We start from the raw sequence: 12061 nt of genomic DNA on the forward strand, positions 1-12061 counted from the left end.
CCAACACCAGGCGCTTTGATTTTGCACACCAATCTCTTGTGCGAGACCTTGTCAAAAGCCTTTTGAAAGTCCAAATACACTACATCCACTGCTTCTCCCTTGTCCACTCTGCTAGTTACATCCTCAAAAAATTCCAGAAGATTCATCAAGCATGATTTCCCTTTCATAAATCCTTATGACTTGGTCCAATCCTGTCACTGCTTTCCAAATGCGCTGCTATTTTATCCTTAATGATTGATTCCAACATTTTCCCCACTACTGATGACAGGCTAACCGGTCTATAACAACCCATTTTCTCTCTACCTCCTTTTTAAAAAAGTTACCCTTCAGTACATAGGAACTGATCCAGAGTCGACAGACTGTTGGAAAATGATCAACAATGCATCCACTATTTCTAGGACCACTTCCTTAAGTACTCTGGGATGCAGACTATCAGGCCCCGGGGATTTATCGGCCTTCAATCCCATCAATTTCCCTAACACAATTTCATGCCTAATAAGAATATCCTTCAGTTCCTCCTTCTCACTAGACCCACTGTTCCCTAGTACATTCGGAAGGTAATTTGTGTCTTCCTTCGTGAAGACAGAACCGAAGTATTTGTTCAATTGGTCTGCCATTTCTTTGTTCCCCATTATAATTTCGCCGGAATCCGACTGCAATGTACCTACGTTTGTCTTCACTAATCTTTTTCTCGTCACTAATCTTTTTCTCGTCACATATTTATAGAAGCTTTTGCAATCAATTTTTATGTTTCCTGCAAGCTTCCTCTCATACTTTATTTTCCCTCTCTTAATTAAATCTTCCTCTGTTGAATTCTAAATTTCTCCCAGTCCTCAAGTGTGTTGCTTTTTCAAACCAAATTATATGCCTCGTCCTTGGCTTTAACACTATCCTTAATTTCCCTTGTTAGCCATGGTTGATCCACCTTCCCCGTTTTATTTTTACTCCAGACAGGGATGTACAATTGCTGAAGTTCATCCATGTGATCTTTAAATGTTTGCCATTGCTTATCCACTGTAAACCCTTTAAGTATCATTTGCGAGTCTATTCTAGCCAATTCACACCTCAAACCATCGAAGTTACCTTTCCTTAAGTTCAGGACCCTAGTTTCCGAATTAACTATGTCACTCTCCATCTTAATAAAGAATTCTACCATATTATGGTCACTCTTCCCCAAGGGGCCTCGCACAACAAGATTGCTAATTAATCCCTTCTCATTACACATCACCCAGTCTAGGATGGCCAGCTCTCTCGTTGGTTCCTCGACATATTGGTCTCGAAAACCATCCCTAATACACTCCAGGAAATCCTACTTCACCGCATTGCTACCAGTTTGGTTAGCCCCATCTATATGTAGATTAAAGTCGCCCATGATAACTGCTGTACCTTTATTGCACACATCCCTTATTTCTTGTTTGATTCCGTCCCCAACCTCACTACTACTGTTTGGTGGTCTGTACACAACTCCCACTCGCGTTTTCTGTCCTTTGCAATTCCGCAGCTCCACCCATACCGATTCCACATCATCCAGGCTAATGCCCCTCCTTACTATTGAATTAATTTCCTCTTTAACCAGCAATGCCACCCCGCCTCCTTTTCCTTTCTGTCTATCCTTCCTAAATGCTGAATACCCTTGGATGTTGAGTTCCCAGCCTTGGTCACCCTGAAGCCATGTCTCCGTGATGCCAATTACATCATACCCATTAACTGCTATCTGCGCAGTTAATTCGTCCACCTTATTCCGAATACTCCTCGCATTGAGGCACAGAACCTTCAGGCTTGTCTTTTTAACACACTTTGCCCCTTTAGAATTTCACTGTAACGTGGCCCTTTTTGTTTTTTGCCTTGGGTTTCTCTGCTCCTCCACTTTTACTATTCTCCTTTCTATCTTTTGATTCTGACTCCATTTTATTTCCCTCTGCCTCCCTGCCGAGGTTCCCATCCCCCTGCCATATTCCTTCACGAAGGAAGACACAAATAACCTTCAGGAAGTACTTGGGGACCGAAAGTCTAGTGAGAAGGAGGAACTGAAGGATATCCTTATTAGGCGGGAATTTGTGTTCGGGAAATTGATGGGATTGAAGGCCGATAATTCCCCAGGGCCTGATAGTCTGCATCCCAGAGTACTTAAGGAAGTGGCCCTAGAAATAGTGGATGCATTGGTGATCATTTTCCAACAGTCTATCAACACTGGATCAATTCCTATGGACTGGAGGGTAGCTAATGTAACACCACTTTTTAAAAATGGAGGGGGAGAGAAAACAGGTAATTATAGACTGGTTAGCCTGACATCAGTGGTGGGGAAAATGTTGGAATCAATTATTAAAGATGAAATAACAGCGCATTTGGAAAGTAGTGACAGGATCAGTCCAAGTCAACATGGATTTATGAAAGGGAAATCATGCTTGACAAATCTTCTGGAATTTTTTGAGGATGTAACTAGTAGAGTGGACAAGGGAGAAGCAGTGGATGTGGTGTATTTGGACTTTCAAAAGGCTTTTGACAAGGTTCCACACAAGAGATTGGTGTGCAAAATTAAAGCACATGGTATTGCGGGTAATGTACTGACGTGGATAAAGAACTGGTTGGCAGACAGGAAGCAGAGAGTCGGGATAAATGGGTCCTTTTCAGAATGGCAGGCAGCTACTAGTGGGGTGCCACAGGGCTCATTGCTGGGACCCTGGCTATTTACAATATACATCAATGATTTAGATGAAGGAATTGAGTGTAATATCTCCAAGTTTGCAGATGACACTAAACTGGGTGGCGTTGTGAGCTGCGAGGAGGATGCTAAGAGGCTGCAGGGTTACTTGGACAGGTTAGGTGAGTGGGCAAATACATGGCAGATGCAGTATAATGTAGACAAATGTGAGGGTATCCACTTTGGTGGCAAAAACACAAAGGCAGAATATTATCTGAATGGCGGCAGATTAGGAAAAGGGGAGATGCAACGAGACCTGGATGTCATGGTACATCAGTCATTGAAAGTTGGCATGCAGGTACACCAGCCGGTGAAGAAGGCAAATGGTATGTTGGCTTTCATAGCTCGGGATTTTGAGTATAGGAACAGGGAGGTCTTACTGCAGTTGTACAGGGCCTTGTTGAGGCCTCACCTGGAATATTGTGTTCAGTTTTGGTCTCCTAATCTGAGGAAGGACATTCTTGCTATTGAAGGAGTGCAGCGAAGGTTCACTAGACTGATTCCTGGGATGGCAGGTCTGACAAATGAGGAGAGACTGGATCGACTGGGCCTTTATTCACTGGAGTTTAGAAGGTTGAGAGGGGATCTCAGAGAAACATATAAAATTCTGACGGGACTGGACGGGTTAGATGCAGGAAGAATGTTCCCGATGTTGGGGAAGTCCAGAACCAGGGATCACAGTTTAAGGATAAGGGGTAAGCCATTTAGGACCGAGATGAGGAAAAACTTCTTCATTCAGAGAGTTGGTAACCTGTGGAATTCCGTACCGCAGAGAGTTGTTGATGCCAGTTCGTTGGATATATTCAAGAGGGAGTTAGATGTAGCCCTTATGGCTAAAGGGATCAAGGGGTATGGAGAGAGAGCAGGAAAGGAGTACTGAGGTGAAAGATCAGCCATCATGTTGTTGAATGGTGGTGCGGGCTCGAGGGGCCGAATGGCCTACTCCTGCACCTATTTTCTGTGTTTCTATTTGTCCTGCCGATCTGGAAGTTGGCCGTCAAAAAAAATAAAATGGCGGCCGAGGCGGTGGGCCCTCGTCTTTAATGGCCGCTGCGCAGCCACTTCCCACACACAGAAAAACAAGGTGCACCGACAGAAAAAGCTGTCGGGGGCACCATGCGGCGGATCGAAGATTTTTCAAGCTGAATTTAGATGGAGGTGCGGGAGAGCGGCGGTGCGCGCTTTGATTACGCACTTAGGACCGGTCGGAAGTGGGAACCGTCGGAAAATCCACCACGGTGAATTTCGCTAGCAGCGGCCATTCAACCGCAAATCGGCGGACACTGGAGTCCGCCGCTTGGCCGCCACTTTCTGGCGTAAAGAGGTCTTTTCGGGAGGCTGAATTTCGGACCCCAAATCTTAACCTTGCTGCCATTTGTTATGTAAGTATGTAAACCTCACCAATATGTAAGACTTGCCACGAGGGGGCACACCTGTTGAAGACCTAAGGGTCACCTGCGCACCCTGGGCCAAGCAGGTATAAAGGGTGATTCACCAAACTGCTACTGCACTCTGGAGGCTGAATAAAGAGACCAACAATTTGAGCTTACAATACAGTCTTGAGGATTTATTCTGAACACCACAAATTGGCGACGAGAAATAGATCACGAACTTTCATGCGGTAATGGCTGCCGTTGGTATTCTTGAGAGATTTGTTGAGGGTGATGATTGGGAAGCCTTCGTTGAGCACCTCGACCAGTATGTCATGGCCAACAAACTGGCCAACGAACTAGTCAAGGCTGAGACGGCGATCATGCGCAGGGCGATTCTCCTCATCGTATGTGGGTCTTCGATATATGGCCGCCTCAAAAATCTGCTGCCACCGGTCAAACCAACGGACAAGTCTTACACAGAGCTGTGCACGCTGGTTCGGGAATACCTCAAGCCGAAGGAGAGCATCTTAACGGCCAGGTAGCACTTTTACACGCACCATCGCTCCGATAATTGCGGGGCAAGTTGCACCATACGGCGACAGATAAGCCGCAGCAGTTACTTGAAAGTCACAATTGTGACTGGAGACAGTGTGTCCATTGCCAGAAATATGGAAACCACTAGATGGCCATTACGAGCTGCAACTCATTAACATGGCAACTTGGAACAAAACCCTCTTGTGAGGCAGAATGTGCCATAGCGGCAGAGCTGCCTTGTTACCATCACAACAACAACTTGCATTTACATAGCGCCGTTAACGTAGTAAAATGTCACAAGGCACTTCACAGGTGCCTAATCAGAGAAAATATTGACCACCAGAATCAGGGACTGCTACAAGCAAAAGTGGTGCAATGTAAATGCAGCATTAGCTTGTTTTGAAAAGAGTCATGGAGCAGCTCAAAAGCCACTTGCCTAGCCTTATTGTCGCTCTAGTGCAGTGCTGAGGGAGTGCTGCTCTGTCGGAGGTGCCGTCTTTGGGATGAGACATCAAACCGAGGCCCCGTCTGCTCTTTCAAGTGGATCCCACGGCAATACTGGAGTAAGTGCAGGCGCATTCTCCCCAGCGTCCTGGCCAATATTTATCCCTCTACCAACATCACTAAAACAGATTATCTGGTCATTATCACAAAGCTGTTCGTGGGAGCTTGCTGTGCGAAATTTAGCTGTTGCATTTCCCACATTACAACAGTGATTACACTTAAAAAATATTTAATGGACTGTAAAGCTTTTTGGGACAGCATACGGTTGTGAAAGGTGCTACATAAATGCAAGTCTTTCTTATTGGACAGGAGCACATATGGCAGTCATTAGTGTAATTTACTGTAGATCGTTATGTATCCCCAGGAAATGCATGAAATCAGCCGTGCGTGACAATTAACAACTAATACGCTGTGGCATAATTTGTTTTCTGAATGTAATTTAAATATAATAGTTCTTAATTACGATAAAACTACCAGCACTTCATAATACAAATGTGGCCAATTTTCATATGTAAAGTCAACTATTGCAGTAACAACTATTGCAGTAACAAATCTAGAGATGGAAGTGAAAGCAAATGTTACAGAGAGGATTTATTTTTTTGTTAACTTCGACATGCTTGCAGTGCTTGAAATAATTAACGATAAAAAGGGGAATGTTCGCCTGCTGAGCACTGAATACAAGATGTGTCCTCAACACCGGAGATTATACTTCATGAAACTCAGGGCTTCTGTCATTTCCCTCAGTATAATTACCATTTCTCTGTGATAACGCTGATACAGCCTGAGCCCCAGCCTGCGGACATTGCTTGTACAAGCTGATCTTTTCCATGGATAGTGTGGACAAAATGCAGCATTTTATTCATTTTTGCAAAGTGCAAAAGGGAGCTGAGCACCTCACAATGGGCTGTGTGCAATTTGTAAATGTAAAATGGACACCAATAATCTGTCCTTTTTTTAATTTTTAGCTTCCACATCTTATTAAAGAAAGAACTTGCAATTAAACAGCGCCTTTTGGCTTGGGGTGGCCCACACGCTTCACAAACAATGGGGCAAAAATTGCAGTCAGAGGCCAATTTTTTTTAAGAAAGTACCTGGTGGTCCCGGAGGAATGAACACTTCCGCTCTGAGGCCTAGATGTGGAGCCCAGCGCAGAGGCCCACGCATCCCGGGAACGTAAGCGCAACCTGGGATCACGTGGGTCTGGACCACCAATGGACATGGAGTATTCTCATTGATAATAATGGTGAGTTCCGTTTGTACAAGCTCCTATTATTATCAATGTGAATACCCCCCAAAACACAGAAACACAACAAATTAAAAAAACATATTTAAATTTAATTTAAATTGAATTAAATTAAATGTTTTAGAAAAAAAATTATTTTTTAGAAAATGTTTTAAAAGTGTTTTAATAGGGTTAAAAATAAACTTACTTTAATGGACAGGGTTTTTAATATAAGAATGAATTTTTCTATCTTTGAAAATTCTTGCATGGGTAAAAGCAGGCCTTACCTGCTTTTACCAGGCGGAAGAGTTTGAAGGACATTCGCTGGGCAAGAGTTGGGAAAATAGCCCAAACCTCCGCCCGCAAAGGCCCTTCTCCCAGGGATGCGTGGAACTGTCAAAATAAATTTGCGGGTGCCAGATTTCGGCGCAAACCCGGAACCAGCGAGGCCTCTTTGGACACATGCGCATATCGTATGCACCCAGACAGGCCGCAATTTACGGCCCGTAGAATTACTTTTTTGAAGCGTTGTCACTGTTGTGGCACGCAGGTACAGCAGGCGGTGAAGAAGAGAAATGGTATGTTGGCCTTCATACATAGGGGATTTGAGTATAGGAGCAGGGAGGTCTTACTGCAGTTGTACAGGGCCTTGGTGAGACCTCACCTGGAATATTGTGTTCAGTTTTGGTCTCCTAATCTGAGGAAGCACGTTCTTGCTTTTCAGGGAGTACAGCAAAGGTTCACCAGACTGATTCCAGGGATGGCTGGACTGACATATGAGGAGAGACTGGATCAACTGGGCTTTTATACATTGGCGTTTAGAAGGATGAGAGGGGATTTCATACAAACATATAAGATTCTGACGGTACGGGATAGGTTAGATGCTGGTAGAATTTTCCCGATGTGTGGGATGTCCAGAACCAGGGGACACAGTCTTAGGATAAGAGGTAAGCCATTTAGGACTGAGATGAGGCGAAACCTCTTCACTCAGAGAGTTGTTAAACTGTGGAAGTCCCTGCCGCAGAGAGTTGTTGATGCCAGTTCATTGGATATATTCAAGAGGGAGTTAGATATGGCCCTTATGTCTAAGGGATCAAGGGGTATGGAGAGAAAGCAGGAAAGGGTTACTGAGGGAATTATCACCCATGATCATATTGAATGGTGATGCAGGCTTGAAGGGCGGAATGGCCTACTCCTGCACCTATTTTCTATGTTTCTATGTTTCTATGGTGAGGCCACACCTGGAATATTGTGTACAGTTTTGGTCTCCTAATCTAAGGAAGGACATTCTTGCTATTGAGGGAGTGCAGCGAAGGTTCACCAGACTGATTCCCGGGACGGCAGGACTGACATATGAAGACAGACTGAATCGACTCGGCTTATATTCACTGGAATTTATTAGAATGAAAGGGGAACTCATAGAAACATATACAATTCTGACGGGATTGGACAGGTAAGATGCAGGAAGAATGTTCCCGATGTTGGGGAAGTCCAGAACCAGGGGTCACCGTCTAAGGATAAGGGGTAAGCCATTTATAGAAACAATAAATCAGAGAAAATAGATGCAGGAGTATGCCATTCGGCCCTTCGAGCCTGCACTGCCATTCAGAGTTCATGGCTGAACATACAACTTCAGTACCCCATTCCTGCTTTCTCGCCATGCCCCTTGATCCCCCTAGTAGTAAGGACTTCATCTAACTCCTTTTTGAATATATTTAGTGAATTGGCCTCAACAACTTTCTGTGGTGGAGAATTCCACAGGTTCACCACTCTCTGGGTGAAGAAGTTTCTCCTCATCTTGAACATAAATGGCTTACCCCTTATCCTTAGACTGTGACCCCTGGTTCTGGACTTCCCCAACATTGGGAACATTCTTCCTGCATCTAACCTGTCTCAACCCGTCAGAATTTTAAACATTTCTATGAGATCCCCTCTCATTCTTCTGAACTCTAATGAATACAAGCCCAGTTGATCCAGTCTTTCTTGATATGTCAGTCCCGCTATCCCGGGAATCAGTCTGGTGAACCTTCGCTGCACTCCCTCAATAGCAAGAATGTCCTTCCTCAAGTTAGGAGACCAAAACTGTACACAATACTCCAGGTGTGGCCTCACCAAGGCCCTGTACAACTGTAGTAACACCTCCCTGCCCCTGTACTCAAATTACTCAAATCCCCTCGTTATGAAGGCCAATATACCATTTGTTTTCTTAACCGCCTGCTGTACCTGCATGCCAACCTTCAATGACTGATGTACCATGACACCCAGGTCTCGTTGCACCTCCCCTTTTCCTAATCTGTCACCATTCAGATAATAGTCTGTCTCTCTGTTTTTACCACCAAAGTGGATAACCTCACATTTATCCACATTATACTTCATCTGCCATGCATTTGCCCACTCACCTAACCTATCCAAGTCATTCTGCAGCCTCATAGCATCCTCCTCGCAGCTCACACTGCCACCCAACTTAGTGTCATCTGCAAATTTGGAGATACTATATTTAATTCCCTCGTCTAAATCATTAATGTACAATGTAAACAGCTGGGGCCCCAGCACAGAACCTTGCGGTACCCCACTAGTCACTGCCTGCCATTCTGAAAAGTACCCATTTACTCCTACTTTTTGGACCAAGATGAGAAGAAACTTGTTCAGTCAGAGAATTGTGAACCTGTGGAATTCTCTACCACAGAAAGTTGTTGAGGCCAGTACATTAGATATATTTAAAATTGAGTTAGATGTGGCCCTTACGGCTAAAGGGATCAGCGGGTATGGAGAGAAGGCAGAAGTGGGGTACTGAATTTACATGATCAGCCAGGATCATATTGAATGGTGGTGCAGGCTCGAAGGGCCGAATGACCTACTCCTGCACCTATTTTCTATGTTTCTATGTTTCTATGGTGAGGCCACACCTGGAATATTGTGTACAGTTTTGGTCTCCTAATCTGAGGAAGGACATTCTTGCTATTGATGGAGTGCAGCGAAAGTTCACCAGACTGATTCCCGGGACGGCAGGACTGACATATGAAGACAGACTGGATCGACTAGGCTTATATTCACTGGAATTTATTAGAATGAGAGGGGATCTCATAGAAACATGTACAATTCTGACGGGATTGGACAGGTAAGATGCAGGAAGAATGTTCCCGATGTTGGGGAAGTCCAGAACCAGGGGTCACCCTCTAAGGATAAGGGGTAAGCCATTTATAGAAACAATAAATCGTAGAAAATAGGTGCAGGAGTAAATGGGTACTTTAAACGGCACCTCCAACATTGCAGCACTCCCTCAGTATTGTGGTGGACTGTCAGTCAAGCTGATGTGATTAAGGATGGGGCTTGAACCCCCAGCTTTCTGACTCAGGCAGGAGTGCTACTGCTGTGCCACTGCTGACAACTATGTCTGTGGAGCCTTACTTATTATGAATTTCATTGCGTTTTGAGCAAAGGAAATATCAAGCCGTGATTCCTCCCAATTAAGCATCTGCCAAGACTTCTCCTTGCTGGCATCCGCTTCTAAAATCCAGCTCTCAGCACAAGCGGGAACATTTCAGATAGGCAGTGACCTTGCATGTTGTGGAGATGCTTCCACAGAAAGCAGCTCTGCAGCATAAACAAGAGAAAGAATGGATGCCACGGAATGGAACAAAGGAACAGAGATGGCTTTAATGTCTTATCTTATGTTTAAATAACACAGGAAATGAATACTAATAAAGGAATGCAGGGAAAACACGATAAAGAAACTGAATCAATCAGTTTAAAAAAAAAATCAAAGTACATGTTAAAGATAACACTATGAAAGTAATTTCACAGACTGTCTGTGTGGAACTGATTAACATGTCATTTTTTAAATACTTATGAAGTGGAACTTTAAAGGCAAAACACTTTCAAAACCATTAATTTCCATCAATTCTGGGTAGAAAGTAAAACATTAATATTTTAATAAGTAGTTTACTTCAATTGAAAGCCAAGCATCGAAGATTAAATTTACTTCAGTGTAATCAGCTTTGGGATCAAACAGTGACAGTGGAAAGACAGACTGCTAATTAAAGTGCTGGAGAGGCCCTGAACATGCACAAAATGGTAGAGCATTGTCGGGAGAGAAAGAAATGGCCCCCCTTCAGAATTTTGATTTTATGGAATTCAGCAAAGTTCAAATATTTCCATGAATATATTATGGCACTTCCACGTGCATTTTGGTAGCATTGAAGATTGTTAGGGACAAGGGTCCTTCTTTCTTGAGGGAAATGTAGGTTGAAGGGCATTAGATGTCGGTAAGTTTGAGCAGTGTGGAACCACCGGGAACATTTTGTGGACAGTGAGAAGCCGAGGTTTCCTCAGTCATTCATAAGAACATAAGAAATAGGAGCAGGAGTAGGCCATACAGCCCCTTGAGCCTGCTCCGCCATTCAATAAGATCATGGTTGGTCATGGTTGATCTTAGCCTCAACACTTTCCTGCCCGTTCCCCAGAACACTTGACTCCCCTAAAGTTCAAGAATTTGTCTATCTCAACCTTGATTATATTCAATGATTCAACTTCTACAGCTCAGATTCACAACCCTCTGAGAGAAGAAATGCCTCTTCATCTCTGTCTTAAATGGGTGATCCCTTATTCTGAAACTATGCCCGCTAGCTCCAGATACCCCCACGAGGGGAACATCCTCTCAGCATCTACCCTGTCAAGCCCCCTCAGAATCTTAAATGTTTCAATAAGATCACCTCTCATTCTTCTAAACTCCAATAAGTATCGGCCCAACCTGCTCAACCATTCTTCATAAGGCAACCCCTTCATCTCAGGAATCAGCCTAGTGAACCTTCTCTGTATAACCCTCCTTAAATAAGGAGACCAAAACTGTACGCAGTACTCCAGGTGTGGTTTCACCAATGCCCTGTACAGTTGTAGCAAGACTTCCCTACTTTTATACTCTATCCCCCTTGCAATAAAGGCTAACATTCCATTTGCTTTCCTAATTACTTGCTGTACCTGCATGCTAACTTTTTGTGTTTCATGTACCCCCAGATCCCTCTGTATCACAGCATTTTGTAGTCTCTCTCAATTTAAATAATAATTTGCTTTCTTATTCTTCCTACCAAAGTGGATAACCTCACATTTTCCCACATTATACTCCATCAGTCAAATTTTTGCCCACTCACTTAACCCACCCCCTCTGTACCGTAGCATTCAGCAGTCTCTCTCCTCATTGATCTCAGAGTCTCAACCTTTGAATAATTCTGGCGTTAATGCAACAATAACAACACCTTGTATTATATCACGCCTTTAATGTAGTGAAACAACCCAAGGTGCTTTACAGGAGTATTATGAGGGTCTTAAAAAAATTTGACACTGAGCCGCATAAGTAGAAATTAGCGCAGGTTACCAAAAGCTTGGTCAAAGAGGCAGGTTTTAAGGAGCGACTTGAAGAAAGAAGGAGAGGCGGAAAGGTTTGGGCAGGGATTTCCAGATATATCAATCCTCTTTCCATGAGTATGCTTGGGAGCCCTACAGAAAGCATGCTATAGTGAGGAAAATGTTGGACAGCGGTTGTTTTTGGTGATGTCTCTGTTGGGAAGGGAGTCACTGCAATGTCTTACATTTTCAGCAAGGTGAAGGAGATTGACCAGGTTTATCCAGGTGATTTGTTTTCTGTGATAAATGAATGGGGACACAAGATAAATATTTAAGGCGAAGCAGGGATGTCCGGTTGAACGTTGATTTAATGTGGAAAGTGATAGA

General features: G+C 43.8%; 1 protein-coding gene across 8 annotated transcripts in view; it reads left to right on the plus strand.

Annotated features, from left to right (window-relative positions):
* The window catches only part of LOC139277433 (receptor-type tyrosine-protein phosphatase mu-like), a 1220924-nt gene that overhangs the window by 1127385 nt on the left and 81478 nt on the right, over positions 1 to 12061 (plus strand). The gene's annotated exons all lie outside the window — the stretch shown is intronic.

This window comes from Pristiophorus japonicus, chromosome 1, assembly GCF_044704955.1.
Source record: "Pristiophorus japonicus isolate sPriJap1 chromosome 1, sPriJap1.hap1, whole genome shotgun sequence".
Lineage (NCBI taxonomy): Eukaryota > Metazoa > Chordata > Chondrichthyes > Pristiophoridae > Pristiophorus > Pristiophorus japonicus.